Here is a 24,699-nt window from a genome sequence, read left to right on the forward strand (position 1 = left end):
CCGCGCCGTCCCCCCGGGGCTCCCTTCAGCGCCCCCTCGCCTTTTCCCCCTCAAGCGTCGCCCCAGCGCCCCGCCTGCCCCGGGCTCCCTCGGGCCGCCCCGCCCCGCGCCTCGCCTCGCCCACCGCCCCGTTCCCCGCCCCGCCCCGCCCTCGGCGCCCCCCCAGCCCGGGCCTCCCCTCGGCGCCGCCGCACCCCCTCTGCCGGCCCCGCCCGGCCCCTCCCCGCGGTGTCCCGCTGCCCTGCCCCTCCCCGGAGCCAGGGCCGGGGCCGGGCGGGGGGCGGTGCGGCCGGGCGTTCCCGTCCCCACCCCCCGGGGCGGGGCGGGGCGGGCGGCTCACCGGGGCGGCCGCGGGGCGGGGGCGCGGCCCCTCCCTCCCTCCCCTCCCTCCGCCCGGCTGCCGGTGGGGGCGGGGACGCGCCGCATGCCAGCGACGCCACCGGCGCCCGCCGCGGCCGGAGCAGGGGCTGGAGCTGGGCAGGGGGACACCGCTCCGGACCCTTTGTCTGAGCGGCCGGCGCGGTGTCGCGGCGGCCCCACCGCCAGGCGCGGCCAGGCGGCGCCGGGAGCCTCCACGCCCGGCCCACCCTGCCCGGGCTCATCATGTGACGCGGGTAAGTCGGCGGCGAGCGAGCGCCGCGGCTGCCCCGGCTGCCCCCATTCATTGCCCGGGCACCGCCGCCGGCTGCCGGTGCGGGTGTGAGTGCTGGGCACTGCCCGGGGAGAGCGGGGCGGGCGGACAGACAGAGCGGGGACCCTGTGTCAGGGAAGGGAACAGTTTCTTCTCATTTTCTGCCGCTTCTGCTCAGGTCTGTGCTGATTCCCTTTCTTACCCAGGATAAACGGCGAGCGTGTGTGGGTTTTGCTGCCGCTGTCCCAGTCAGCCTTCTATTTAAAAAAACAAACAAACAAAAAATCGCTCCTGTGCCGAAGTTGAATAATTCTAAAGAAAAGCGGGGGCAGGGCGCCCCCCTCGCTTCCCTCGGCGCCGCCGGGCGAGCCGGGGGTTAACGGCGGTGCCCTCCCTCCCTCCATCCCCCTCCCTCCCCCGCTCCATCCGTCCCCTCCTCCCTCCATCCCTCCCGGTGCCCCGGCGGCAGCCGCACCGGGGTAGGGTGCTAAGGGCCGGCCCGAACTTTTCTTCAACTTTCCCGCTGAGGCTTTAGGAGGGGAGAAAAAGGGGGAGGGGGGCAGTGGAGAAAGCGGGGGAAAAAATAAAAAGCGCTAAGTGAGGAGTGGTGAGCAACGAGCTGGGAGCGCCCAGCCCTTTGTGCTGCCGTGCCCGGGGGGCAGGGCTGGCGGGCGGCCCCCCTGCGCATTTGGGGATGGGCAATTAATATATAAGTAAATACAAAAAAAAGTATAAAGCGTAACGCTCTGTGGAGGGGAAAATCGGAGTGTAACTCTGCGGGGTTAAAAATCGGACTATAACGCGCTATGGGAGAAAAAAATAAAAACCAAGAGTGTAATACTGTATTACTTTCTACAAAAATAATTATCATCTATGGAACAAATACTCGCTCTTGCAGAAATCGGGAGCCTGGAGAGCAAACCGCTGGTATTTACATTTAAAGCGTGTGCCCAGAGCGGCTGCGGGAGATGTGTTATCCCATGGCATCGGCGTCACCCTGTGAAGCCCTCCGAAAGGTTTCCGCTGCTGGGATGAAATTTCCTCTAGGACGAGATCTGCGCTCCTAATACGCCTCCCCCCAAATCCTGCACCACGGCTGATGGTGGGAATTTGGGGGAGGCGGATAGGAGCAACCAGATGGGTTATTTTATATTCCCCTCCCCGTAGTTTGCAGGGATGCGATGCTCCCGTCCAGACAGCGGGGTGTTTTTTTGGATTTTTTTTTTTCGGATCTTGGCGTGACGTTCGCTCCCGCAAACAGGTTTGCATGGGAAATAAGGTGTTTTACGCGCTTAGGGAGCAGGTACGAGCAGTTCCAGTAGGAAGCACTGAAGAGAAGTTCACTTGATTGGGTCTATATGGAGCTTGTAAAATCCTGCTAGCTCTTGGCACTCCCCCACCCCCTGCGTAAGTCAGTAAACCAGTTTATTTTTTTAATTACCCATCATGAAATAAATGGTATTCCCTCCCGCTTTTTTCCCCCTTTGCTTTTCTCTTTTTGTCTCGCCACGGCAGGTAGATTATTCGCGGCAACTTTGTGAGGCTGCTTTATATAGCGCTGGCATATGGGCTCCATTTTCTGCTCTCTGGTTGGTCTACAACTCTAAAATGCACAGGAACAGCAAAGTGGTCTCAGCGTGGGATTAGTAACTGTGCTGAATAGGTCACAGATGGGATGATAGGAGCATTTTATTAATGACGTAAGGTTGCATAAACCGAGTCTACTTCTTTTAAAATGTATTATTCGGGCTGGGGGAGGGGGAAAATTTTGAATATCTTTCTAATGGGACGTAATCAACTTGAAACCGCTATCTGCAAGCTGGTGTGTCACCTATCGTCACAGACCGATCACGCATGGTGAAGGAAACATTGCGGATAATTTTTTTTTATTTTTTAATGTATTCTTGGTTTTTTTTTTCCCCTCCCGTGCTGCCTGAGGCTTTGGCAGGCGCTGCTACGCTGCTGCTGGCAGGTGCCCGGGCTGGAGGCTGGTGGGATGACATCACCCCCTTGATGGCACCCATGCGCACCCCTCCCCAGCCCAGCACCCCCACCCGCTCGCCCCCACTGCCTCCAGGACAGCAGTGCTGGTATATTCCTTCTCTTTTTTTCCCTTTTTTCATTTTTCTCCCCTTTTAGTATTTTTTCCCACCATTTCTTTTACTATATCTGGTACCTGGAACTGGGGAGTGCAGTCTGAGGAGCACCTTGTTATAGACAAGCCTTTTTATTAGAATACTGGCAGCTTGACAAGGTGGTTTAGGATTTTTTTTTTTTGTCTTTCCTTTCCTCTCCCTCCCCCCAAGTTCAGGGATTAGTCAGTTTTATTTGAAGTGGGCTATGAAAAATCATATTTCTTCTTCTGTCCCTCAGCTGTGGGGAAAAAGAGGCTTTTTGAGGAGGAGATATGTCATAGAGCATTTGATGAGTGGGTGCATGTGTCCTGGATGGGCTGGGAAGGAGTCTAGGGTATGTGAGATAGTGTTTGCTTTCTGCTTCTGATACTGAGGCAATATCAGACGTGTAAATAGGGGGGATGGGAAATGAGATACTTCTAATTCTGTTTTTTCCACCAATAATACTTGGTGATAATATTTGCAGGCCTTCCTTTGCTCTCTTGCAGAAAAACCTTTGCTGGAAAGGCCCCTGAGAGCCCAAGAAGACTGTGTAACAACTTTTAAAAATAAACTGTAAGATTCCAGGACAGGCTAATTGTGGAGTCCTCTGCCAGCTGTTTCTGTTGGGATGAGCCAGACCTGAACGTGCACGAGCAGAGTTTCACTTCAGATGAGAGGAGGCAGAAATGTGGTGGGGCTGAACCAACGCTTCTTCCCCCTGGAGAATGGGGTCAGTCAAGGGCTCGGCCTGCAGAACCCTGTGACAGTGACTGTTTTCCTCTTCCCATGGACCAAGGTGGTGCATGATGGTACCCACCATAATGAAATAGAAATACAGACCATGTATTTGAGGAAAATGGGTGATGCCTTTCCCAGGTGCTTGGGGAGCTCTCTGCTGCACAGTGGGGTTGTAGGAGGACTGTGTAATTTGGTGCAGGTTTCAGTGCTAGTAGGCTGTCCTTTTAAGATTTTGGGCAGTTTATAAAATAATGGAAAAATGTGTTCCTTTTCTTATGACTGGGTGCATGATATCCACTTACCAGTAGCATTCATGAAGTTGTAGTGCTGTAGCCTCCTTGCTTCAGGCTTTTGGATTACCTCTGTGAGCCTTGCATGGCTGCTAGCACCACTTCTCAGGGTGGCCAACGTCCTTGCTCCTTCCTTCAGTAAGTGTTGTTTGCTTTGTGCAACAGGTCTCATTGGTGTAAGGTTAGTTTTGACCAAGTCTTCCCTTGAATCAAGTGAAACAGGAGACTCTGAATGAAGTGACTGTATATTAGTAAAGCTGGGAAAATGAAAATACTTACTTTTCCTAAAGTATCTTGCTTGTGGCTCTTCAAATCAAGATAGATTGTGTTGCAGGATGACTGTAGTTTGCCTTTCCTGGACATAGCTAAACTACAAAATGAGACAAAAAAAAATTCTTGAAATAAAAATTTTGTTTTTAGAAAAGCTGAAATGGATGCAGCATCCAGACTTTGACCTTCTCAGCTCCTGACTAGTGGTTGTTTACTACAGCTGCAGCTGTGCGTCTTTGAAAGAGGAGGAGCTGCAAACACAAGCATGCTCGCTTTCCCCTGCTAGGAGGAAAACATGTAATGAGCATGCTGTTTCAAAGTGAGATGTAAAGTATTGAGCAGTCAGGTTGCAGCTTTTCCTTTCCTTTGTACAAGGTGTGCTGTGCTGTGTAAGAGAAATTTTGAGTCTTGGAAGTGCAAAATGTGAATGCATGAAATGATGCAGTAAAATGAATTTTTTAAATTTAAATTAAGTGCATGCTTATGCTAGAAAAGAGAAATGCTTTTGCACTGTAGTACTGAGGACACTTTAAACAATGTTGTCAATGGAAAAAGCGCCATGTAACCTTACCCTGTGTTCAACAGTCCTCTTGCTTTCCACTGAATGATTTATTTTTTTGAAGTCGGTACTAAATGCAAAAAAAAAGGCATCGAGAGTTCTATTTGATGATTCAGTGTCAAAAATATTGTGTTAGTTTGTAGCTAGACATAGAAGTCTGTTGACAAACTTGACTAAAGTGTTGACTAGACCTTGTGGCACTGTTGCAAAACTGGGTAAAATTGGACCAATCTGAGTATAGTTGTGTAGTCTCTTGTTTTTTTTGTATACATATACACACATATATATATATATATGCACACACCCTGTGCTAATGGTGCTATGTTTGTATTTGAATCTTCTTTTTTTCTATGCAGAAGGTTTGCTTATATTTGGTGCCCCAAAATATGTGAACTTTCTCATACTTCTGCAAAGTTTGGTGTGACTGGTAGGTTTCAAATTTATTCCAGGATGGCTCTCATTTGCTCCCAAGGAGTAGCTCTGATACGGAAAAGGTAAACTATTCTTTAATTAGCTCTATTTACCTTTTGGGGGCAGAAAACTCTTAAAATAATGCCGAGAGAGCGAAAGAATAGGGAAAGTGAACGTGGCTTTGCCAAATATATATCTAGGCTGTATGTAACACTGACTCTTTGTGGACTTTCTTGAGTTCAGTGTGAAGTCTTATCAGTTAGAAAGCATTTTCTAGGCTTTGGAATAAACCAAAATAAAATTATAATATAGAAATATTTTTTTGCAATTATGTCTGCTGCAGAATGGTATGTTTTGATTTGGAGAAAACAGCTTTAAATTATGGTTTGCATTGGTTCTGTAGCTATTTCTGTAATTTCCTGAATTTTTGGGATGGGATGGCAACATTAGCCGTGTCAGTGTTTCTCAAATATATGGTAAAACTTGGGAGAGAATATCTCAAGTCATGTGAGATATATTCAGGGACTGTATGCTTCATACTTTCTGTTTCTTCATCCACTGAGCATCTATACACATCGGCTCCTGTGTCAGAAGAGTCCCTTGAGCCACAGGTACATGGGTAGGACTTACCTAGGTGTTGGCGTGCTGATATTTTTTTAATTTATTTGTTTATTTAAGTTCAGTAAAATCACAGGGATGCAAAAGTGATTGTATATTAGAACATAAACTGTGTATGTCCAGATCAAGGGAGATACCATGATTAAAGACCATTAAAAGTACATACTCAGTGATACTACAGAGAGACCTTGACAGATTAGAGGACTGAGCAATCACCAATCATATGAAGTCCAACAAGGGAAAGTGCAGGATTCTGAACCTGGGGTGAGGCAACCCTGGATTTTCATTTTGTATGAGATGCTGAAAAGCAGTGCCACAGAAAGGGACCTGGGTGTCCTGGTCAATGGCAAGTTGAATATGCGTCAGCAGTGCCCTGGCAGCCAGGAGGGCTGTCCTGAGGGGCATCAGTCGCAGCATCACCAGCCACTTGAGGGAGGGAATTGTCCCACTCTGCTCTGCACTGGGGCAGCCTCACCTTGAATATTGTGTGCAGTTTTGTGTCTGCAATGTAAGAAAGATAGTACGCTGTCATACAAGTGGGCATGAAGATGGTGAAGGGCCTTGAGGGGAAGCCGTATGAGGAACAGCTGTGGGCACTTGGTCTGTTCAGCCTGGAGGAGACTGAAGGGAGACCTTAGTGCAGTTACAAGTTCCTCATGAGGGGAAGCAAAGGGGCAGGCACTGATCTCTGGTGATCAGTGACAGAACCTGAGGGAATAGCCTGAAGTTGTGTCAGGGAAGGTTTAGGTTGGCTATTAGAAAGAGTTTCTTCCCCCAGAGCGTGGTTGGGCACTGGAACAAGCTCTCCAGAGAAGTGATCACAGCACCAAGCATGCTAGAGTTCAGTAAGCATGTGAACAGTATTCTCGGGCACACGGTGTGACTCTTGGGGATGGTCCTGTGCAGGGGCAGGAGCTGGACTTGGTGATCCTGGTGTGTCCCTTCGAACTTGGTATATTCTGTGATTCTGAATAATGTCTGCCAAGACTGTTGCACACTGACATTCCTTACCCTCTGAATGCAATCCAAGTGAAGATTGTGCTTTTTAAAAATATTCTGGTTCATTTGTTCGTATATTTATTTTCCTTTTTTTATATTTCTTGAAATAATGCCCTTGTGTGCAGTGGTGTTTATCCTTTTGTGGGTGACTGGCAGTGCTGGTGTTTACAGGCTTTGGAGTTGAACTGCAGACCAGCACCACTTGAGTTAAGGAATGTCTGGTTAGCAGTAGCAAGCTTTTGTCCTCTCTGTGAACCAGCCTCCAGGACGGGAATGAGGCGTGCTCTTTGCTAATGGCTGGCACAGTATTTGCTACATAGCAGAGTAATGATGGGACTCAAAAATTCTGAGCTTTGTTCCTGGCCTGGCTGTGGGGCGAGTGTGTTCTCGTTGTTTAAACATAGAACAATCAAATGCATGACCTTGGACATCACTGCTGCAAAGAGGATAATTAATCAGATGATGTATTGTGTCCAGAGATCCGAATTCTAGTCTCAGTTTTGTCGTATGTCACCTGGGGGTACTAGAACTTTGATGCCTGCTCTCTAAGGTGGTACACTGTGACCCTAATTCCTTATTAATGTGGGGTGTTGTCCAGTGGTCTGGTCAGAGCAACACAGAGCACAAGGTTATGCATGCTAATGTTGGTTCTCTCACTGACTGCCTGAAGAATTTCTTTTTCTCTACCTTGGCTGAGAAGGACTTTTCTGGTGATGGTGTTGCGTATCTCTTCTGGAGCCTTACAGGACCCTGACTGTAACATGGGAAGCACAAGGATGCTTGCAGACCCATGGAGGTGTGTGTGCAGAATGCTCAGGCCAGCTGGAAATAAATTCAGGTTTGTTAGTGGAGTTGGAGATGCTACCAGCAAGCTCTGGAGGCCTTCCTGAGCACGGGTGAACTATAAGTTTTATATGCTTTGGTCAAGTCTTGACAGGCTGCTATTGACATGGGGAAAGGCAGCTCGCTGTCCCCAACTGTTTCTGCCTCTGGATCCCTGAGGGAGAATCTTTCAAAGAAATACTCTACTTTGTTTGTTTGTTTGTTTGTTTTCTACTGCCAAAATTGTCAGAAGTGACAGGTGTGTTCTCAGAAACTTTCAAAAGCAGTCAGCAAACATTTGCTAAAGCAGTCAGCAAACATTTCAGTTGAAATAATTGAAGTTTGTTAACTGGAATCATGCAATATTAGAAATTCATAACATGAACTTTGAAGAATAACTGTGATTGTTATGTACCATGGATGTTACTTCTTTTCCTTTTTTTTTCCCTATGTTACCAGCATTTTCAGATGGTCTGCTAAAAATTGAGGAGACTTCTTATAGCCGATGTAATAACACGTCATCCGTGCTAGTCACTGAGATGTTTAGGTTTAATGGTATCAGTTACTAGTTCTTTCTAAAAAAAAAAGGAAAGATAGTGACTGTGACTATTATGTAGTAAAATTTGACAGGAATCTCAGCAGGACTTGACTTAAAATCAGAATAATACAGAAACTTTTTTTATATCTGGTTTTGCGTGTGTAATGCTGGCATGAAACAGTTTTGAGTTAGTCTTCAAGTATGGGTTGGCAGTGCTCTAGAAGAGCATGTAAAGAGCTGTGATTGATGACACTTTAAAATCTTTTAAAGTGTTGGACAGTAATTGGAGCTCTTCCAGTTCCTTTTTCAGCAAATCTTTCAGTTGCAAGAAAATGGCAAGTGGGAAATGAAAAGATTTCTCTTAAGAAAATAAAAGAGAAAAACATTTCTTTCCACTTTCTATAAACTGGTAGCAGTTATAAGGCAGCTTAATTTTTACTTGTTCCACCTAACCAAGGAAATCTTCTGTGTAGACAGTACCCTACAGAATTTTAAAAGGAAAAAATGAACTGCGCTATTTTTCCTCTTTTGAAAGTGAGACCGTGCAAAGTCAGTTTAGTTAGGATGCAGCTTTGGAGGCTGCTATTTCCAAATGCATTGCTATTTTCACTTTTACTTTGGAGATCTATATTCAGCTAAATCAACATTTGGCTAAAATGTCTTGGACATTTATCGAAAGAGTATATATTAATAATTATTGACCTTTTATTTTGAAAAGGTGATAATTTGTAATTTCCTATTGTGATTTTATTGGCATGAAGTTTAAAATAGTCACATGGAACAACTAAATATAAACATAGCACAAATTGAAAAATACCATGAGATTTAGTACACTTTCTCTGCTTTGCATTCCAGCCGGTATCCAAGATGGATTTATTGTGTGTGTGCTGGAGATGTGCTCTCCTTTAGGTTTCACTTGTTGCTGGATTTAGGAAGATGATACTTCTTTTGCTTTGCCATGCAGAAGAAGTATGTGGGATAAGCAGGGATGGGAGGCTTGACTCTGCATAGCAATCACAAGACATTTGCCTAAGTCAGTTCTGGTGGATAGCTTGAATAAAATACGTTCCTTTTCCAAAAAGCAGAGCTTAGCTCATCCTTGTCTCAGAGGTGTATACTAAAATCATGACACCAGAATCATTCTCATGGTCAAAAGACCATCAGAAAAGCTCTGTTGGCTAACAGTAGGGAACTCTCAGATGTGTGGCTCACACACAGATGCATGTGTTGTACTTGTTAAAAAATTGGTGAGAGGACACCTGCAGTGCTGAAATCCTGGGAGAAGCACTGGTGGCCTTGCAGGATTTGGTGTGGTGAGGAAGGAATAGCAGTTTCTTTGGGTTCTTCTTGTGGCTTTCGTTATTTAGTGTTTAATTTAGCCCATGTATTGTGGGAGCAGGTAGCCCTGTCGAGGCTGTGGTAGACAAGCTATGATTTCCTACAGTAGGGACAGCACCAGGAGCTTAGTGGTTTGATACCCAAGTCCTCTTGTGGGCATAACCTGAATTCCATCAACTTAAATGGAAAGTAACTTGTACCTTCAGATTCCTCCCCAGATACTACTGAAGCTCCATCTGTGTGTGACTTTCATGGGCACATCTTTTCTCTTGCCCTAATAATTAAAAAATAAGAGGAATTAAAGTAAAAGAAGGAAGTTTCTTCTTGGGATGAATTCTGACTGCAGTTGATGTTGCATTCCCATCCAGTGGTTCTCATCCCAGTGTGATTAGCTGCTGTGTTGCCATCTGCCTCTTGCCAGCAGCGCTGCCCTGTCCCACTTGGGGCAAGGAGTGCGGTTCTCTTTTGCTGTAACCCTTCTGTTGATAACTTTATCATTAAAAAGCTGCTTGAATTTTTATTTTCAGCCACATTTTCTGGATCAGGGATTATTTTAAAGCTGTCTTCTTTTTATGAAAAGTGTAGGAACTTTAACTACTCCCCACCCCTGTTTTTTCTTAACAATGTTTCTGCTTGTACAGTTGTGTTTTCAACCCATCTGACTGAAAAACCTTTATAGAATACATGTGTATATCCATCCATCCATCCATCCATCCATCCATCCATCCATCCATCCATCCATCTTTCCGGGAGCATGGCTTTCCATGGTGGTTTCTGCCTTGCAGAGAGCAAGAGTGAGGATGCTCGCCTGCATTTTGTTATCAGTGCTGTAGTGTCTTTCAGCAGACCAAGAGAGTGCCAGGGTCACTCCCATATCCCAGCTGACTCCTTGAACATTACTGTGACATTAAAAATAGAAACATGAGGCTAGTATGAGAAGTCTTTTCATATTGGTTATGTATTAGAAATATGAAAATAATCAGTGGAAATATTCTCCTCATGTTATACTATGTTAAAACTAATTCAGCAAACTCAAAAATTCGAATCTTATCCCAAAGAATCTGTGGTAGTAATTTTTATAGGAGGGAAGAAAAATGAGACATGGCAATCATTTGATACGATCTAAAAGAGTAATTCCCGTCAGTGTTTGTCTGACATGATAGTTTTTTCAGTTTAAATGTTGAACGACTAGACCACAGCTCTTTTGAAGCTTGAGGTTTGGCAACTGTGTCAAGTACAGGAATTGTGTCCTAAAAGCATCTTGACAGCGCTGCAAGTGCCATAGAAGAAGCAAAGCCACGAAGCCACATTTAACCAGCATGTAAGTTGCAAAGACTTTTAAGGCTTTCTGCCTGGATGAACAAGTTTGAATTTAACCACTGATGTTTAAAGTCTTACTTGGTGGTGCACAGGTTGACATTTAAGCAGATAGTAGAAGGAATGTACAAGTTGAATGAATTTATACTCACTGGAGGCAGGACTTCGTGAAGTGAGAAGAAATATGATATATAAAATCTCAGCATGGGATCAAATTGTAGTCTCATTGATTTGTAGATCAGAGAAGACCATTATGATAATTTAATTCAATTTAAATAATGCCATCAGTAGAGTATGACCTAGTCCTGCATGAACCATGCATGGTCTCTGGATATGGTCTGGAACATTTTGTGAGTAGTTAGTTGTAACATCAAGAACTTGATGCAGTGAGGAATCAACTGTCATCTTTGGTAAGCTGTTCCAGTGGTTATTACTGCTCTAATCTCTCTGCATTATTTCTTCCCTGAATTTATCCATGTATTTGGCTTCCAGCCACTTAACCTTGTTATACTTCTGTCTCTTTAATGAGTGGTCAACGAGTATCCTGTCAATTCCTTCTCTGTCTTCATTTTCAGAATATGCGTAATTGAACAGTGTTTTAATTTGAGGCTGGTAAAGATGGTGAATTGATTAAAATAGTTTTGCCTTTAAAGTAGTGAGCAAGAAAGCTTGATTTAAACAATCAGTTTAAATCTTGCTTGGTTTTGGAAGTTCTTGTTGACTTTTCCCAGTGCCATCTGTTGGGTAAGTGATGTTTAGTGTGTTGATACACAATAGGCAAAACAGTTTTTATTCAGAGTATACTCAAACTTATATCTAAGAGAATGCATTGTATGCATACCTATGTATTTAAAAAATTTGTGGAGTTAATGTTAATTTACTGTTTTTAAATTTTTGGATGTTTAATATTACAGTATGACTGATGTGTTCCTTATTTACTAGGTGGTTCAGTTTTACATTTGACTTTGTCGACTATACTTGGAAGTTGGAAGTCATATGGAAAACATCATTAAAATGATGTTTTTCCTTTTTGATGTGCCAAGTTACTTAAAAAAATCTTACTGAAATATATTAGCATTTGAAACAAACTTTTATATAAAATAAAGGAAAAATGATACTTAGGTATTAAGAGAAACTCATAGTTTCTGTTAAAAATATCCTTGAGAGTTTTAAAACTAGCAGGTATCACCTTTCAGCATATTGTTAATAATTAAAGACTGGAAGAGAAAAGCACATTTATCTAGTTTCTTTTGCTCATGGCGGATTTTTCAACTTCTGAATGAGCTTGTATTTGGACTGTGGAGGTTGAATAATCTATGAGAAAGAGGATGCTCTGTTTTATACCTGCTTATTGATTAGTTTCTGTTTCAGTTTTGTTTAGTCTGTGGTTTTTATTGGGTTATTAGTTTCTTTGAAACTTCAGCAGCAAAATGAGTGCTGCTTGAACATTGATGAAAGAGGGAATGCAATTTTGCTTCATGATTTCAAATGTAATTTTGTTGATAATTTAAGTAAGAGTCAGAATTCTTGATTGTAGCATATAATAATGTCATAGAAAAAACCCAGTTCTTCACATACAGGTTTTGAGCAGCGTTGGTTAGCCTGCTCCTTCTAGGAGTATTAAACATTGACAAAAGATAGGAGTAGCCAACTAGTCTTGTTTTGTGAAACTGCCTATGAACATAACTTTTTCAAATATTTCACTTAATCTCAGCTGATGACACTGACACCCCAATTTTCAGGAGCCTTTTTGGACACGTCTATTCAGTGTGTTATATGAAGTATGAAATACGGTACTCATTGGCTAAAGGTATGTCAGCTGAGTGGGAGCACCCAGGCTCAGGGTGTGGTGTGCTTACCTTGAGCTGCACTTCGCAGGCCTTCCAGTCTCTTGCTTTTTTTTTTTAATAAGTGTAATTTCAAATTTAATAATGCTGTTATTTGTATACTCCATTCCCTTTTAGCCCCAACTGCGGCTCATTAATCATGTCAGTTTTAAAAGAGCAAGTAAGAATACCAAGCGATTTAGCTGAACTCTCCTCAACTTTGGAAGTTTTACTCTTTCACAGTAATCTTGCCACTGAAGTCTGTCTGGTACTTGAACTGGAGATCTTCACTGAAATTAATTCATCCTTTTTGGTGGCTTTTTTCAATGCTTAGGTATATACTGCTCTGTTTCTTCATTTGTTTCAAGAAGATATAATTATGTAAATAAAACTCAATTTCTTCATATTCTGACTTTAAAGATGTGATCAAAAGTAACTTTATAGGGAAACCAAACTAAAGATGGGCCTTTTTGCTTTTTTCTCCTCTGCCTTCTCCCTATCTTCTTGAAATAGCTACAGAAGACCAAAGCAAGATTTTTTTTTGTTTGCCATGTTTTTCACTGTATAGTTTTGTGCAGTGTGCTAACTCCATTTCTACTGGTGTTTGTCGTGGAGCCAGGCTAAATGATGTAGGACACAGAGTTACCAAAAAATAGTACAACTGGAAATGCAATTCGCTTCCTCCTCAGAGAGGGCAAAGGAAGTTTGTTGGCTGTGTTGCTTTCTTTTTGCAAATTGACGTAACTAGTGCAGATCCTGTGAGAAGGATCAGGGCTGGGAACAAGGACCATTGTGTGGTCCAGCCCTGTGCAGCAAGTCAGAAAACTGAAAAGTGCTGGTCAGAGGGAAGGTTTTATTAATGTTTCAAGCTGCCTGAGAGCAAAGTGGACCAGGTAAACAGCGCTAGAAACACACTCAGGTGCGGTGGAGATTCCCTGAAAGAGTAACTCTTTATCCTCTTGAGTGAAGTCCAAATGGGTGTTTACTTACCTGTGTTTTAAAAAAGGAAAAAGAAATACTTCCTAAAGCTTATTTTACACACACCTTGTGCACTGCTACTGGAAAACTGATTGGCCTGTGGGAAAAAACAGCACCTTTGTAAGATCCAGTTGGTTTTTCGTCCCCTATTAGTCCCAGTATTTGTTGTATTTCCTCCTTCTGACAGACTGTTCTGGAATGCACATTGCAGAGTCTTTATTGAGGCTTCCAGTGAGGTGCTTGTGCTCTCCTCCACTGACCTCGCTACTGTTCATGATTTTTATGTTCTTTAGGAACCACCACTTTATGAAGAAATGACCCCATAGTATCTGGTAGTGGTGTGCAAGACTTGTGACCACCTCCATAACAGAGCTTTTGTACTTTGCCATTTGAGTATAGAGCTTTGCATGGCAGAAAAGAAATGTGAGCCTAAAGCATTTGTGGTCATTAGCTTAAAGTCTTTACTCTGCAAAGGTTAATACTGATTTCACTTTTTCACTCAAGTGGAATTTTTCGGTGCTGTTTTTTGTTCTTCACCAGTAATGTTCCTTCTTTGTGCAATGACTGTTAACCTTTTTATCTCCTTTTACTTTGAAGTTTTTATTTGTTTAATGTAAAATTAGTTTCCATTGCAACAATTCTAAATATAAAAACTAGTCATCACTTAATTTACGTTTTTATGTTATGGATCCCTGAAGCCTTTAATTTCTGCTGAGGATTTATTGCAGCAGTTCCTTAGAACAGTGTGGTGAAGCTGTAACCCCTTGGTTTCTGAGTCGGTGCCATAGGCAGATGGAGCTGTGCGTGGTGTCTGGGTGCTGCTGTCTTACATTACTCTGGAAAAACTTGTGTTATTTCACAAGTTGCCACATGGAAGGGGACTCCATTTCTTCCATTTAGGTCAGGCTGTCAGGTGCCTTTTGTGTCCTGCTCTTCTGTAACTGAGACATCTGAGATTTGAGGTCACCATGACTTCACTTGCAGTGTAGCAGGAGGGTCGCTGGAGTCCTTTCCTCTCCTTGTGCTCTGGGTGAAAGCTGCCATTTTGTGTCCTTGTGTTTGTTCTCTCTCCGGGATCATGGGAGGGTGTTTCTCTTCTTTCCCATCTGTTTCCCAGTTTATTGTTGGACCAGGTGTGAGTTACCCTTCTCTGGGATGAAGGCAGGATGCAGGGGAGAGAAACGACTAAATTAAGGCGTGTGATGCAGGACACAAACATAAAAAGGTTAAAAAAATGTAAAAAAAAAAGAGTCTTGTTCATTACAAATATCTCAGTCACCAGCTATGGAATGACATTTCTTATTCTGCAGGCAACTTTGAGACATAGTGCAAGGCAGAAATTTGTTTTCACTGCTTGCCAAGGAAGTTTATGTAGCTGGTGTGATGCCTGCTATGTTCTTTAAAGTGATTCTGTCGAAATAGATTCATTTTTGTTGTTAGATCTGTTGTAGTGTCAAAAGTCTGGCTACTTCTTCAAGGCTTCAGGTTTAATTCATGTGCTGTTCTTAAATATGGATCTTTTAAAGTTGTCTATTTTTGCTGGATGCACTAAATTTTTATAGCCAAAGTCTGTGAGTTCGGCTCGATGTGTGTTACATTAGGAGGAGATTGAGGTGTTTTCCGAAGGGCTGATGTTTCTCGTTATCCTGAGCCACCAAAGTGCACCCATGTCTTACCCACTGTTGAGTTTCTCTGAGTGAGCAAAATGCAGCATCTTGGGGTGCTTTGGGTACATTTTATCTATTAAGCAGTTGATGAGGGTGTCTTGTAGAAAGATGTGAGCAGATGTGAGGGAGTGATGTGTATTTTTCTTGTCTGAATTCTTCTGGTGAAATTTCAGAATGTTTGTTTTTCATCAAGAATGTTTGGACACAAAATGCTCTTAAGTATATTATTTAAAAAACATATTACCTGGCTTTTTTGGAAACAAGTCTTACAGAACTTCTAACAGACAGGAAAATGGATTTCTGTGTTGCTTTGATCTGTCTTTGTTGTGCAAGAGCACAAAAGTACTGTTACAGGCATTTTGTTTTAAAGTTTTAAATCTTCACATTTATCAAAGTGGAATTCATAAATTTGTTATTTCTACCTAAGACTTAACTTTTTCCTCCTTTCTTCTTCAGATAGTGATGGTACATCATTGCTACTTGCTGATAATCTCGTTTCTTCCAAAGATCCCATCAACAAAATTACTTTGAGTGTATTTTTTGCTCCTCACCATTTACTTTGTGTGCAGGATGCAGTAAGCAGTCATGCCTTAAGGTGGTTTAAATATCTGTCAAATAAGAAAAATAGTAGGAAAAAATCAAGTAATCAGCACTGTTATAACATGCTACTCTATTCCTAGATTTGGTCTCTAGCTTAATATTTGAACTTTACTATGAGATCCATAATACATTTTTGGAGAGAGTGGTGTGATATACACCATAGGTGGTGTACTGGTGGATAATTTGGAAGTCATCTAGGAAGTGCCTCATTTTTACATGTGCAAAATGAATGTAATGCTGTTCACCCTGGACATTTTTAGATCTATCATTGGGAAAAAATGCATAAACAAGTTGAACAATACAAGGGATGTGTGCTTCAGATGGTGAGATCCATAGGGATTTTTGTAGTTGCTTGCTATGTGCATTTCTTCAGTTGCCCCTACAATGCTGATGATTTTTTTGAATATGTAAGCAAAAGTGTAACTTCTTTCCTTTGTCAGACTGTGAATAACTTCTGTGAGCCTTGTAGTCATGAAAAATGTATTGAAGGAGTCTGTTGTACCCACTTGGTTTCCTTGGAAACATGAAACATGATTTACAAATATTGACTTGAGAAAGCTGCAGCTTAGAGGAAATCCTAAACTGTTGATTCAGGCTTTTAAATTAACATCTCTAAAGAGTTCTGTCCATGTTGGAAGTCACTTCATGTCCATGAAATTATAATAATTCTGTGTTTCTGGGTGTAATAGCCAATTCTGGATGCTGGAGGATTTGAGAGAATTTGTGAGTTTTGCTGCAAAAGGGGTACTGAACTGACATTCCTCGCTCCACTTTCACCTTTCACCTATGTTAAACATCTCAACTCCACCAGAGTTAACAAATTGATGCTCCTGAAAGTCACATTCCCATCGTTAGTGCCGTACTCACAGCTGATGGACTACAGCCTGGAATGCTTTCTTCTTGGTAAAGTTTAGACACTGCAAATCATCATTCATGTCTTGTTAATTTTTTTTAAACTGTGGAGGTGGTTTAAATGCTCTTTGTTGTGTTCATGTAAGAGTTTCTGTGATAAAACTAAGTAATTTACATTTACCAGATAACTTAGTTTTACTGTGTAGGAATTTTCATATATCCTTACTTTTAAAGACTGCTGATCATAATTTGATCTTGCTGGGCTTTTTAAATTTTTCAAAACAAAAGCTCCTTTATCCCTGGAGCGTGGTGTTAGATTATCCTGAAGCTGATGTTAGATTCATGCTGGGATGGAGGTGTGAAGGAACATCAATATGGGAGAAAAAACATACAGCAGAGTGTTGCATACACGTTGTGAGTGCTGAGTTATATAAAGGGTGGATAGAGATTGCTTTGTGCATTTATTAATGAGGAACAAGTCTTGGTTCAGTCAGTCTCACTGAGGTGCTGCTGGCTATGGTTTCATTTGTGCTTCTCTTAGTGCCAGTGCTGGCTTATACGGTCGCAGTTGCCAACCATCTCCTGTGGTGCCTGTTCTCTGTCTCTCAGACAGCTTCTGCTGTCAGCAGGCTGAGTTGGATCAAAAAACTGTCCTAATTTCTTTAGTTTCACTGATTTATTCTTAACTAGCATTATTTTCCCCATTCATCCCCTAAAACAGCCGTGGCTCTTCAGGAGCAGACCTGGTGGTGGGAGGGAGGAAAGCACCTTTAGCCATTCCCAAAGTTAGGAGTGTGACAGTCTTGTATCCCCAGTGTTCTTAATCCAGAGCAGAGATGAGATCTTGAATTTTCCTGCAGAAAAATCATGTGTGGTTGTCTCCTGGCTGTAGTGCTAGTTGATTAACGGCCATGACAAGGCAGCAAGGCACAGTTTTAAAGAAGGTAGGGTGTATTAGGTTGAAAAAAATACGTACTTCAAAAGAATATGAATATGCAAGTCTGTGATGTTGTTTTAGTCATGGATAAGACTTTGTGTCTCAAGCCACTGGATTCTTTTCCCCCATGGTATCTGTCATGTTTTATATGAAATATTATTCCTTAAGAACTGTGCTTTGGTGATGATAAAGATGTTTATTGTGGGTGGCCTAAGGTGGCTTAATGTGGCTATATTAATTAAGGCAGGATGAACCTATGTCTGCCTTCCTCTGGGGCTGCAGGAGGATCTTACACTGAAGTAGGAGGTGGGATGCAGGCAGACGCATGATGGACAGGTGCTTGTAGGGATCAGGTCCTCAGTATCTGGAGGCATTGGTAGTGTAGGCAAGCAGTGCCTGCTGAAACCTGTAGGTCAGTGTGTCACAGATAAGACAGCTAATTCTGTGGGCTGTACACCTTGTGGGGCTTAACATAAGGGTAAATAGGAGACCACAAAAGCCTTCCATGCATGGGCCAAGTACTCTTCTGATAAAGCCAGTTTAACTAAGGAGAAATGCTTTGCCTAATGCTTCTGTAAATAATGCCTGACATCCTGAATGTTGCAAAGATGTTTGTCTCTGTGGCTGTTAAGGAAGAATTCAGCTGTATTGTTTTTCAGTGTCTGATTCCGGCAGGTGAGGGCAGCTTGCTTTTGACTTGCCACATGCCATGGCTGTGGATTACTGTGGCAGAGGCTGTGAGAATGCATAAAGATTCATGAACAGGAGGTATGAATTGGGAAACTTGTGGAAAGAGAGCAAGTGCATATGCAGAAAAGATGTAGTGGAAAATGGCAGTGTTGGAGAATCTCACAATCCCATGGAGACTCCTATTGTTGGCAACTTGGTACAGAAGTGTTCAAGTGAAAGGGAGGTCAATAAAGTGCAAAAATTCTTCTTGGTATTTCCAGAAGGAAGATGGAGAAAGGGAAGTCCTGGAGTCCTAGGGTGGGATGATCTCATTAATTGTTTTTTTTAAAGTCCACAGATCATCACATCAGAAGGTAGAATTGTGTATGGCTGAACAGGTATACAGTGTCATTCATTGAGGATTGTGAACATACTTCAAAAATTCAGTATGACAGTTTAGGATGCCAAACATAGATACTAATGAAAAGATAATTACATCAGATGAACTGTAGTTCTTTGTGTAACCAAATAAACTACATGGATTACTACAAATTCAGTCAGGATGGGAACAAGGATTTACAGCATAAGGGTCCTGCTAAAATTAGGTTTGTTTTTGTGTGAAGCCATTGTGCCAATACAAACTGAATTTCATAGTGCAGGATTGCTTGTAAGATAAATGCCTCCATAGAAGCTGGAGAGAAGTCACTAAGTTACTTGGACTTAGAAGAATGAAGCGATAACTGCAGTGAAGGTGTATAGAGAATTCTCAGAATACAAAAATAGAAGATGAAAATTGTTATTTGAAGAAATTATTGTTGTGGGGTTTTTCATGAGGAGTGTCTTCTAAGTATCACTCACTTTAAGATTAGATTAGTAGCCATGTAAGTAAGGTATGCAACCTCTAAGGGAGAAGCTGGGAAAGAATAGACCCTTAGACCTATTGCTCTTTTCTAGTTTATTCTGATTTTCTAGGGTGTCACCAGTAAATTGGTAGTTGCAAAAACTCAGTCATGTAGAGACATCAAGGGAACTTTATATGTTGGCTGTTTTTCTGGCAGAACATTGAAACTGTTTTCAGTTTTAGACTCTTTGTTGTTTCTAGCAACTATAGGTAGATTTTAGAAATAGTTATGTGAAACATATTTTTAGCTCTTGCTTGTATAGTACTGGAGGCTCAACCACCTCCTCCAAAGCAGCTCCAGCACCACATCAATGTCAGTCCTTAAATAGGTTGTGTTGGCTTTTATTCAAGGTTGTATTGGCTTCTGGGAGCAAAATAATGAAAGAAGTGAGAGATGACATTAGCCACAGATAAACAGAAATATCAATTCTAGTAGGAAGTATCTCGTTCTTACTTTCAGCCTGTAATGTCTGATTCTCTGACTATCAGCTGGTTCTCTTACTAGGCATGAGAGCTACAAGGTGTTAAAGCTTTCTGGACAGAGAACTCGTATTGTCTGCAGCTTAATATGATGAAAGAAAGAATGAGCTATTTCTGCTAGAGACTTCTGTTTTCTGGTGGAGACCTCTGTTTTCAGCTCCGTGACAAGATGTTTTTTCCCATTGAAGTTGTAACCACCATTTGAAGTGTTTAAGGCCAGGTTGGATGGGGATTTGAGCAACCTGGTTTAGTGGAAGGTGGTGTCCCTGTGTGTGGCAGAGGAGTTGGAATTAACTGATCTTCAAAGGCCCTGCCAACACAAGCCACTCTGTGATTCTGAATAAGAGAAGTTAGTGTGTGGAGATAAGTTGGAGTTGCCAACTCCTTCAAATCAGAATGGGCCATTCCATGTCTTCCATTGTGTGTTTGTCACCAAGCCGCTGTTGTTGCCTGTGAGGTTAGAGCCAGTGGGCAAACAAGGCTTTCTCTGAGGAAAGGAAAGGGTGAGGAAGAGGAGTTATGATTGACTCGTAGGCTTTGCCAATTTTTTTTTCACTGACTGAAAGAAACTACTTATTCTGGACTTGTGTTTCAGATTTACTTGGCCTGGTTTCAGATCTGCACCCTGTATGACTTGAAAATACACTCACTGAACAGCAATGTACTGGACTAGGCTTATGTAAATGTTGAAGTTACTGAGAGAATAGGAAATACTGGGTTTAAGAAAGAGATTCATTTGGCAAATGGCAAGGGAAAAAAAGCCCAGTTTCAATGTACTCTTAAAAAAAATTACAAATCTGAGGTACTGCCAGACATCCTCTTAAGTTAGCAAACTGCAAAAGCATGTCTGTGCAAAATGAGAAATGTGTTTGCTTGGCTAGCTTTTCTGAACGGAAACATTATAGGTGTTGTGACATACTGTAGAACGTACAAATGATTGTGTTGTCAAGAAAATCACATTGCAATGCATGGAGCAGTTTATACACCATGGTGCACCTAACCTAGTCATAGGGGCAGTCCTACACTTAGGAATGTGGAGCTTTTGGGGTCGAGACTTAGGAATCTAGTCTTAATTGCAGCACTGCAAGTATTTCTCTGTATGTGATGGGGTGAGAAGGAGGGTGGGAATGGAGAGAAGGGAGGGGAAAACATTTCTTACTGAGCTCAAGGTATTTTGGTTTCTTTTCTGAAATTAATCAGTCATTGAACTAAAGAGGGGAGGAGTTGGGGAACGAGATGAGCAAGTGAGAAAGTGGAGCTGCTGAAGGGCCAGGGGAGTGGCTTTTGGCAAGATGGTCATGGGAGGCAGAGTAGACCATGGCATCTGGAAGCTTCCTAGTGAATGAGAACTGGTTGGGATCCCACTTGCCAATAGGCTATTCAGGAAAAGAACAAATTATAACCGAGAAAAAGCAAGGACAGCAAGACCCAGATTCACTCACCTAATACCAGGGAATGAGGAAATAAGGTTGTTCTTCTCAGAAGTGTTAAAGTCCTACAGATGCTGCAGTGAAAGTGCCAGGGTGCTGCCCGTGTCAGTGCACAGGGAATATTGAAAATATGCACTGGTGGGCTTTGTAATTCCAAGGTGAAGAACCTCTGCTTCTGCATGGGTGCATGTTTTGGTTTGAAACCCTGGTAAAATGCCAAGTATTCAACCACACAAGGAAGCTCTGCACCCCCCACCCTGCACCCCCCCTTCCCCTACCCTCACACAGCATCTGGCTCTTTTTTCTGACTCTGTCTCCCTCTCCTCTGGGTAGGAGAAGCGGCTCCATCCCTGCGGGGTCTGGAGAGCACAGCTCTCTGAAGCAGAGGTTCATCTCAACTGGAGCTGATATACTGTACAAATAGAGAAAAAGATTGTGGCATAGGGAAAAAAAGTGTGTTAGCCTTGGATTTACTGAAAGTTTAAAGAGTGAAGTTTTCACTGTTTACACAGTAGATAGAACAGTATCTATAAACCACTGCATGTCAAAATTTAAAACAGTCACCAAGGGATTCTTTTGAAACAATTGTGCTTTCAAAAAGTCAAGTTTTTTAATTTGCAAGGAGCAGGGTCATTGCATACTGGAGTTTCAGTTCTGTCACTAGCAGCTTTTTGCATGGGGAGTGTGTTATTTCAGTGTGTGCTGAATGTCACTACAGCTAAACTGAAGTTATGTCTTTATAATTTCATACTGTTTGGATTTATAATAGTGAAAGATTCTGTGTTTTGTAGGTACTGTGGGGGGCTTCTTTGCTGGCTTCTTTTCTTAAATACTTAAACTAACTTTCCTTCATGCATGTTTTCATGGTTTATCATTTTGTCTGGGCTTCAAGTTAAAAAAAAGATTAAAGTTATACTTGACAATTTGTTCTGAGTTTGCTTCCTCATCACTAATAAAAGCACAGCAGATAGAGGTCTCTGTTCACATGCAGGTGATACCACGGGAATTAAATACAGATTGATGCATTGTCTGTTTTCATTTGCCTGTGTAAGAAAATAGGTAACTTCAATGGGAAGAACAAAAAAATCGTGCAAAACTGGGAAAATGGAGGAACTCAGTATTGTTTATCTTGTCCAAGTTTAATATGTAGAAGAAACTATTGATTCAAGCTTGCACTGAAATCCATCGCACTTAGAAGTTCCTTCTGTCTTGCTGCAAGCCCTTCTCTCTGTGTGTATGATTTTTTCCCCTTTTTTTGTGATCTTGTTACACTCTCCTTTTTTGTTTGGTATTTGAAATCTAACCAGGTAATTGGGCAACAGCCTTCTCCAAATTCATTTCACGGTGACCAACTTCTCTTGCTCTTCTTTGTCATCTCTGGTATAAATTAAAGATTTAGTAGCATACAGAGGACGATAAAGACTGGCGAGAATGGGGGAGTGTAGGTAAGGGCTTTCCATTCCCATCCCTGGTGTGGGTTGTGTGAATCTGGAAATGGTATTAGTGTTCATTTTTCTGTTCTTCAGATATTGATAATAATCCTGGGGGGAGGTGAGTGTTGCTGTGAAGGTACTAAAGCTGCAGGTTGTATTAGGCTGGCTTGAGACAGTCTCGGTTTGGACTACAGGTGCAGAGTTGTTTCAGCTCATTTACTGAAATAGTAAGTTTAGCCTGAAAACTTATCCACAGAATATCTATAGTTGGGAACTGAAAAAGTGGGTCTGCTTTTGAAGCATCGCCTCCTGGTATTAGTCTTCATATTGAGACATTGAAAAATGCTGTGTATGTACTTATAAATAAGCATAGGATGGTAATGAGAAGCATTCTTTATAGATGGCTCTCCTTAAAAGTTCTTGTGTAAGTAAGTAACTGGAGATAGTTCCTTCCCTTCCAAAGAAATTACTGCTTTTACATAGTTTACCTTTTTGTTCACGGACATAAAAATTGGTTCAGTGTCAATGCAAAGGAGAAAGTAGTTACCCTTTTCCAAAAAGTATTGCCTTCATCTTCATCAGTACAAATAGTGATACAAGATGTGGATCACATCACGTCACTTTAAAGGTTTACAAATTTTACCTGGATAATAGTTTCAGACAGATGAAAATGTGATTCAAGTTATAACTCTTGTGAATTGTCGCATAGTAGTGACAAGGAGCTGAAGTCTTGGAAAGGCTCATGTTGGATAGTGTGCGATTGCTGTCAGTGTTTCTGTTAGATGAAAGGAGAAAGAACAAATTTGATCTTTCTCTCCAGATACCAAATATATGAACACTTCCCCTATTTGTGTTCAGTGCATCAGTACTCTGTTAACTGAAATTAGAAAAGTAAAGTTTTAAGACTGGTTTTTTTCTGTCTTTATGCTGAATTACATCAGTTACAGTGCATCCAAATGGATTATTCCTGTTCAGTAAGTCTTTCAGAAAGTGTGTGAATACTATAAGATTTGCCAAGATCTTTGATACAGGTTTTTTGTAATTAAATCAGTACCCAAAGCACACTTCAATTTTGCTAACAGAAGTGCCTCATCAGAAGGCTCTGAAGAATAACACAGAGTACATGGGTGGTCCCTTCGAAGAGAAGCTGATCTCCTCATTTGGGTCTGTCCAAAGACTCAGTGACTGTAAATTGTCTAATTTGCTTGGAGAGCACAAAAGCTATTCAGTTATGTTAATCAACAGTTCTGCATCATCACAGAGTTGAGCTATGCTTTTCTTGTTCTGTGAGAGGATTTTGCCTGTAAGTGCATCATAAATATTTCATTTTCAAATAATTTATTTGTTTTATTTGTGGAAGCCCTGGTCATAGGTCAGGATCCCCTTGTGATAGGTGTTCCTTAAACAAATTTCTAAGAGTCACAGGCATAAGACACCTGGGCCTAGATGGTCACAAGCAGACTAATGAGGGAATACATAAGAGAGCGATGCGGGGATACTAACCACAGAAAAACTCCCCAAACAAACGAACCCCCAAAGAAGTCAAAGCAAGTGATAAAACAATCAAGGTCTTACCACATCAGCATCGTGGAAAAGAAAGTTTGCATATGGACAAATTCTCTTTATAAGTCACGACAAAACGCACCATATAGTATGTATATATAGTAAATATATATTCTATAGATATTATATTTATAGATAAATACAGTCTTTTCTGTGTGTTTCATCTATCCTGCATTTGATTGTTGCTGTGTTGTGAAAGAATTGCTTTGCTCTTTTCTGGGTGTTCGTCATTTCAGTACAACTGCTGCTTGCACAGCAAAGGAGCCCATAGCAGTGATGGTTCACTGCTCTCGCAGGTTCTTTGCCCTGCTTGACCTACTCTTGTTTCTCCTCTCAGAAACCAGCCTCTTACATTAGATCTACCTGAGGTGCAGTGAGATGACTTTTCCCCTTAGCTTTTAATACCCTTTCCAATCCTGTATGATTGAGTGTGGTTTGGTTTGGTTTGGTTTGTTTCCTCCCCAACGCCGTGCTTTGTCTTCTTGTCTTTGTTGTTTTAGCCATTCATTTGCCTTGTATTTTACCTAACTTATTGATATTTAGACCAAATGATACATGTATACCTTTGCTCAAACTTTTTATTTGTCTAGGAGACAACTTTGTCCCTAACTGTGTGTTGAGTATTTTTTGGTCTCTGTGTCTTTTATTGTGCCTGTCTTCAGAGACTTTGAGTCCACTTGGGTACACACTTAATCAGAAGTTGGGCTTAATGTTG

General features: G+C 41.9%; 1 protein-coding gene across 6 annotated transcripts in view; it reads left to right on the forward strand.

Moving 5' to 3' along the window:
• The first annotated feature begins 526 nt into the window (after positions 1-526).
• The window catches only part of KLF12 (KLF transcription factor 12), a 253,225-nt gene continuing 229,052 nt past the window's right edge, over positions 527-24,699 (forward strand). For 2 of the 6 annotated variants that reach the window (XM_071550010.1, XM_071550074.1), the window contains exons 1-2: positions 1,800-2,721; positions 3,255-3,478. The gene's annotated coding sequence lies outside the window, so the exon portion shown is untranslated. Of the gene's footprint in view, positions 615-1,799; positions 2,722-3,254; positions 3,479-11,007; positions 11,059-24,699 lie in introns of those variants that run through there. The other 4 variants (XM_071550024.1, XM_071550040.1, XM_071550018.1 and 1 more) reach the window with 4 other exon arrangements.

This window comes from Pithys albifrons, chromosome 1 (assembly GCF_047495875.1).
Source record: "Pithys albifrons albifrons isolate INPA30051 chromosome 1, PitAlb_v1, whole genome shotgun sequence".
Lineage (NCBI taxonomy): Eukaryota > Metazoa > Chordata > Aves > Passeriformes > Thamnophilidae > Pithys > Pithys albifrons.